Genomic DNA, 7,551 nt, shown 5'->3' on the forward strand with positions numbered 1-7,551 from the left:
CCATCTTTCATCATTGAATGGAAAGTAGCTTACATTTTTCAAAAACAGAACACCAGCTAAACTTGGGTTTCTGCTGAAGTAGCTGAGGATCCAAGATGCTCTAGGCTACAAGCTGAAGTTTGGAAAAAATTCAACCTGCTGACTTTTATTCTCTCTTTAGGACAAGATGGCTATGGGTAATTTATACCTCTGGCTACGAAACACAAACCTGTCTATCTGCATTATTAATGGGTGCTTGATGAGATGAGCTAACAATGACTGGTTTCTTCGCAAAAAAGACCAAAAGGAACTCTTGAGATGGAAAAAGTCAAGGAGACAGAAACATGATAACAACTAGCATTTATAGACTACTTATAATATGTTATGAATTTTATCAAGTACTTTAAATGATTATTTGATTTAATGCCCAAAGACATACAATCATTACCCTATTTTAAGGATGGGAAAAATCAAGGATTGAAGATCACAGCAGATAGGAATAGAGTGAAATTGAAATTTATCCATCTGGGGAACCAGCAGTTAGCATAATGGCTATGTCGCTGGACTCCCATGTAGTCGACCGCGGTTTGCATCCTGGACCCGGTGGCTTAAAACTCACGCCGGGCACGTGTGCGTGCGTGCCCAGGATCCTGAGAGGAGAATGGAAGAAAAGTGATTGCGCCATGACCATCCCCCCTGGGGGGGTGATTTCTCGCTTTCTGTCTCTAATGTCTCTCTTTGTCTGTCTGGTGAGCGCACGCGCCCTATAGCGAAAATCTCTCCAAAAAAAAAAATTATCCATCTGTAATATGACTTTAGAAGCACCATTCTCCCACAGAACCTTATTTACAGCATCCTACATGCTGAGGGTTAAATTTGAGACAGAGTCAACAAGTCATGGAAGTAATCCCTCCTCTCTCTGGGCTGAACTACACTGGGATTTATTCAAGCATGAGATGAAAATTTCTGGGCAATTGAGACAGGCAAAGGGTTTTACATGCATTTATTCCCTGGTTAATATAATGTACAACAGCACCTAGATTATCACTCACTCTTCAATGTTTCAAATTGTTCTGAGCTCAAAAGTTGGAATTTCATGAGCGGGAGAGCAGCAGTCAGGAGAAGTGGATAGAAGGGTTATGCCAAGACTATAATTAATTCTCTGCTGGAAACACCAAGGAGCTATTCCATAAGAAGGGGAATAACCTTTCTAATTCTTTTCCCTCCAAGTAGATTATAAACCCAGATGGAAATGTAATTATGACTTCCTACCATTTGTGGTAAAATCCAGGGTAAAATCAGATTAAAGCTTTCTTTTGCCTTTTTTTTTTATAGAAATGGGCACATTTCTCCTTAATTTATATAAATAAATATGGATCTGGACATATAAAACTACAAACATACCAAAAAGATTCTAAATAAAGATGGAATTTGTATATTCATCTTTCCTGAAATAGACATGTATCTAACAAGTGAGATCTCAGGGACCATAATTGTCATACCTTGCATACAATAATGATCACAATTTAGTATTTTTATCTATTCATATGAGAAAGAAATTTTAATACATGGGTATTCCAGGAATTCCAGACCAATTTGTTTATGTCCCCAGCTATATCCATAACACTTCCCCACCACAGGTGTCTAGATTTGCTCCCAGTATGGAGATGGGAATAAAGGGAAGCTAGAAATTTCCTCGAGGGAGCACACTAAACTTGGGACAAGGGAAACAAGGTTTAAAAGATGTTCATGGAACATGAACAAATGGTTTTCTTACTTCACTCAACGTTAGCAGTTAAAACCTTAATACTGAACCACAAATTCTTTCAATCCCACCATAGAAGTTTTCATTGAGACTATTCTATTTAGTCTTAAACCTAAGTAAACAAAGTATCATCATAAGCCTTCTTTGAAAGTGTGGATTGTGTAGGTTAATGTATAGATGGAGAATTAGAGAACATAATTAAACAGTTTAGTATCAAGCATTAGGTTTTTGAGAAAGTCATGATGTATTTTTTATGTTTTTCTACGTAAAAATGCATCATGACTTTCCTGGCAACCCCATATTTTCAAGAAGTTTTTAATCCAAATTTGTAAAGAATATGATATACTGGTTTTTAGCCCTACTTGTTGCATTGTTTTTTAAGTAATTGCTTTGGATGTCCCAGAGATTATGAAAACTCATGCACTCATTATCATTTGTTTTCATGAATCTTTGATTTCAGTCTTAATCTCTTCAGTAGTTCTGACATCATTCAGGAGTAGGTTATTTGGTTTCCATGTATTTGTGTTGTTTTGAGGGTTTTTCCTAAAATTGACATCAAGTTTAATTCCCTCATGATCAGAGAAGATGCTGGATATAATTTTGATGCCTTTGAATCTGTAAAGATTTGTTTTGTGTCCTATTACGTGGTCAGTCTTCGAGAAGGTACCATGTGGGGATGAGAAAAAAGCATATTTTGTGGGTTTTAGGTGAAAAGTTCTATAGATGTCTGTCAAGTCCACCTGATTTATGGTATAGTTTAAGTCCCGAATCTCTTTGCTTATTTTTTTGCTCATTGATCTGTCTAAAGGAGATTATCGAGTATTGAGATCCCCAACAATTAGTATGTTGGCAGTCTGTCTTTCCTTTTAGATCTAGCAGTCTTCTTTTCACATATTTGGGTGCTCCTAAATAAGGTACATTGATATTAATAAGTGTTATATCTTTTTGATGAATTAGACCTTTTACTATTATATTATGCCCTTCTTTGTCTCTTCTTATAGTTTTGCCTTAAAGCCTATTTTGAGATCAGTATCATGATTTCTGCCTTTTTTTGGTTTCTGTTTCCATGGAATAACTTTTTCCAGTCTTTCACTTTTAGTCTATGTATGTCTTTATCTATGTGGTGGGTTCTTGTAGGAAGCAGATGGAGGGTTTCTGCTTTTTTATTCATTCAGCCAGTCTGTGTTTTTTAATTGGAGAATTTTAGCCACTAACATTCAACACTATTATCAATATTTCTGGACTTGTCCCTATTGTTAAGTTGGCCATTTCCTTGGATTTTTTTGTACTCTTATTTCTGTCTGTCTGTCTGCCTTTAATTTTCCTGGTATAGCACTCCCTTCAGAATTTCTTGAAGAGCTGGTCTGGAGTTGGGGGATTCAATCTTCTTCATGGTCTAATCTGCTCTTTATACTTTCAAGGGACTTTTTATTTCCTGTATTACAGACTTCATCTCTACCAGCTCCATTTGATTCTTTTTTATGGTGTCTATTTCTTCTTTCAAATCATGGAAAGACTTCCTCATCTCCTTTATTTCTCTTGCATCTTCTGGAGTTCATTGTCTCTTTTCTCTTGTATCTCGTTATGTTTTGTCTCTATGAATATTCTGAATTCCTTATCTGACATTTCCACAAGTTCCACTGTGCTATCTGTAGATGATGAGAAATTGCTATTCTCCCTTATGGGAGAGATATTTTCTTGGTTTATCATATTTCTTGTGCATCTATGGTGGTTTCTGGTCATTTGATGGATTATATGTTTCTTCCCTGTGACATGCACTTTTGTTGCTGGGACTGCATGTTTCAAATGCTTCCCAGATTTTGGAGTGGACAAAAGGGGTGTACAGTTCCAAGGCAGTATCTGGCATCAGTCCACCCACTCACTTCTGCCAGCAGGAGCCAAGTAGAAAGGTAGCTTGGAAGTTGGGAGCAAGCAAGAGGGCACTTGGAGCGAATTATGGGGTGCACATATCTAAGGTGGTCTCTGGCCTCGGTCTGCACACCTGCTTCTGTGTGCAGAAGTTGGGAAGCAAGTGATTGCTTTTGAATAAAAATATCCATCTTTGACTTTGCAGTTTTTTAATATTGTGCCACTACACATAAAATGCAGAAATGCTCAACCATATAGGTCAATTCACCTTTGTTTCCTGTTCTTTTATATTGTAATTATCGCATACATCACATCATTATCCAGTAGAACTTCATAGGCAATACTATCATTTCTCCTTTAAACAGCCCTATAGAAATTTTTAAAGAAATATTTAATTTTGTTATCATTATTATCATTATTTATTTTTCATTTGCTACAGGACACATGCACTCCCAGAGAGAAAGAGAAAGAAAGCAAGCTGCCAGGTCTGAGATTCAAACCATGTGGAAATCTAGAGCCTTAACTACCATGCCATATGCTGGCCCCTAAACAGTCCTGTATATATATTTTTATTTTATTTACTCATTCATTTATTTTAAGTTGACCAGAGACAGATAGACAGACAGAGACAGAGAAAAAGTTAGAAAGCAAGCCACCAGGTCCAGGACGCAAACCATGGTCAGCCATGTGGGAATGTCCAGCACCTTAACCAGCAGGCCACCTGCTGGTCCCAAGTCCTATATATTTTAAAGAAATTAAGAATAAAAATTTTCTTATGTTTATTCAGGCTTTTTAATGCTCCTTCTTTCTTCTCCAGAATCTAAGTTTCTATCTGCTATCAATTTCCCTGATACTTAAGAATTTCCCTTAGCAGTTTTTTGTAGCATGGGCCTGCTGATAATTATCTTCACTCTCTTTTATCTAAAAAGTACCTCACTTTGCTCTATTTTTGAAGGATATTTGAAACATTTTCATTGGTTATAGAATTCTGAGTTGAACACTTGAAGTGTGTTGTTATACTGTCCTTTGGCCTTCAGTTTTTTGTGGAGAAATTAGTGGAATTTGATCATTGTTACACTCTGTCATTTTTCTTAACTGATTTCAAGATTCTCTTCTTGACTTTGGTTTCCTACAAGATGGGTTATGATGTGCACATCCATGATTTTCTTTACATTTGTACTTTCTATATTCTGAGCTTCCAATATGTATGCTTCTATCTTTCACCAGATTGATTACATTTTGGGCAATTATTTTTTCAGATACATTTATAGCCCACTCTTATTTTTAAATTTAGATTTCATTTATTTATTTTTTTATTCCCAGTGGGCATGTGTGTTCATCAGAGAGAGAAAATGAAAGAGAGAGAGAATGTAACTTCCAATGGTATTTGGTTACACCACAGGCCTTTTCTTCTACTGTCTATTCCATAGAGATTTATTACCAAAGGGCAAGTACACTTTCTGGAGATAGAGGATGAGGAGCATGGAGCTTGGTCACATCTAAACCTCTTCTCTTCTATTTCTCTATCTTGTCAGAATTTGGGACATGTGCATACACACACACACACACACACACACACACACACATACACACACACACACACAGTGTGTTTTCCAAGCTGCTGAGGCCAGGATTTAAACCATATTCACCCAAATGAGATCAGGCCCCCTTAACCACTGTGCTATAGGCCAGCCTAACTGCCCTATTCTTTATTTCCAACCTTCTAGACTCCTCAATTATACAAATGCTATATACCTTTTTGTATTGTTCCATAGGTAATTAGAGTTCTTTTATATTTTCAATTGATCCTGCAATTGGATAGCTTATATTAATCCATATTAAAATTTATTTTAGTTTGGGGCCAGCAGGTGGCATGGTGGTTAAAGGTAATGGACTCCCACATGGCCAACCATAGTTCAAATGCTGGACCTGGCGGATTGCTTTTTCCTTTTCTCTCTCTCTCGCTCTTGCTCTATCCCTCTCTGGTTGAAAGAAAGAAAGAAAGAAAGAAAGAAAGAAAGAAAGAAAGAAAGAAAGAAAGAAAGAAAGAGGAAGAAAGAAAGTTAAACAAAAAACTTTACTTTAGCTCATTTTTATGGATTTACCTACAGTTCTTTGATATAGTTTTAATTTCTCTTCTGACTTTTCTATTTTTCATTTCTTATGAGCATATTTCTTTGATTTTATTGTGCCTAATTATAACAGCTGCTTGAAATCCTTCAATCTGCTCATTCCAATATCTGATTGTTCCCATGGTTGGTCTTTGCTGATAACCTTTTCTCTTGAGACTTGCTCTTATTTTCCCAAATCATTGTACATCAGGTAATTTTGAATTATGCCTGGTGAATGATCCTAGAATGAATTTTGTTGCTCTTAACTTAGCAAGCAATAACTTCTTGGCCTCAAACTGCAGATTCTGTCATTTGAGTGGCAATTAAATATTAGTTGACTCATTTTTATCCTTAGTTCTGTTTTGAGTCTGCCCTACAAATGTACTGTTCATAACTTTGTCTGAGTTTTGGCGAGGTGTATATAGACAATTAGAGTGCCTCAGCTCTGGCTTTCTGCTTTCCTGGATTCTCTCTTCACTTGCTCAGCAGCTGAGCAAGTTTCCCTGATGTCTGACCTCTAATTTTTCAAGCCAGAAAGATTGGCGCCAGCTAAAAATGAGACAGTCACCCATGCCATCCCATTCATCCAAGTACCAACTTCCTCCCAGAATTTGCTTGATTTTCTTCACTCTCCATTTCTGTAAAAATTATTTTTTAATTTTGCCCCAAATTATAATTATTATCTGTGAGAGAACTGATTTGGTAATAGATTATTTTACCATACTAGAAGTCAAACTTCTAGTATGACAAAATAAAATAAATAATAAAAGTTATGAAATGTAGGCACTGTTTCTTTCCATTCTTTCTTTCTTGGTCCTTTCCTTTCTTTCTGTTTTCATATATATATATATATATATATATATATATGAAAACAGAAAGAAAGGAAAGGACCAAGAAAGAAAGAATGGAAAGAAACAGTGCCTACATTTCATAACTTTTATTATTTATTTTATTTTGTCATACTAGAAGTTTGACTTCTAGTATGGTAAAATAATCTATTACCAAATCAGTTCTCTCACAGATAATAATTATAATTTGGGGCAAAATTAAAAAATAATTTTTACAGAAATGGAGAGTGAAGAAAATCAAGCAAATTCTGGGAGGAAGTTGGTACTTGGATGAATGGGATGGCATGGGTGACTGTCTCATTTTTAGCTGGCGCCAATCTTTCTGGCTTGAAAAATTAGAGGTCAGACATCAGGGAAACTTGCTCAGCTGCTGAGCAAGTGAAGAGAGAATCCAGGAAAGCAGAAAGCCAGAGCTGAGGCACTCTAATTGTCTATATACACCTCGCCAAAACTCAGACAAAGTTATGAACAGTACATTTGTAGGGCAGACTCAAAACAGAACTAAGGATAAAAATGAGTCAACTAATATTTAATTGCCACTCAAATGACAGAATCTGCAGTTTGAGGCCAAGAAGTTATTGCTTGCTAAGTTAAGAGCAACAAAATTCATTCTAGGATCATTCACCAGGCATAATTCAAAATTACCTGATGTACAATGATTTGGGAAAATAAGAGCAAGTCTCAAGAGAAAAGGTTATCAGCAAAGACCAACCATGGGAACAATCAGATATTGGAATGAGCAGATTGAAGGATTTCAAGCAGCTGTTATAATTAGGCACAATAAAATCAAAGAAATATGCTCATAAGAAATGAAAAATAGAAAAGTCAGAAGAGAAATTAAAACTATATCAAAGAACTGTAGGTAAATCCATAAAAATGAGCTAAAGTAAAGTTTTTTGTTTAACTTTCTTTCTTCCTCTTTCTTTCTTTCTTTCTTTCTTTCTTTCTTTCTTTCTTTCTTTCTTTCTTTCTTTCTTTC

Source organism: Tupaia chinensis, unplaced genomic scaffold (genome assembly GCF_000334495.1).
Source record: "Tupaia chinensis unplaced genomic scaffold, TupChi_1.0 Scaffold000423_1, whole genome shotgun sequence".
NCBI classification, from domain to species: Eukaryota; Metazoa; Chordata; class Mammalia; order Scandentia; family Tupaiidae; genus Tupaia; species Tupaia belangeri.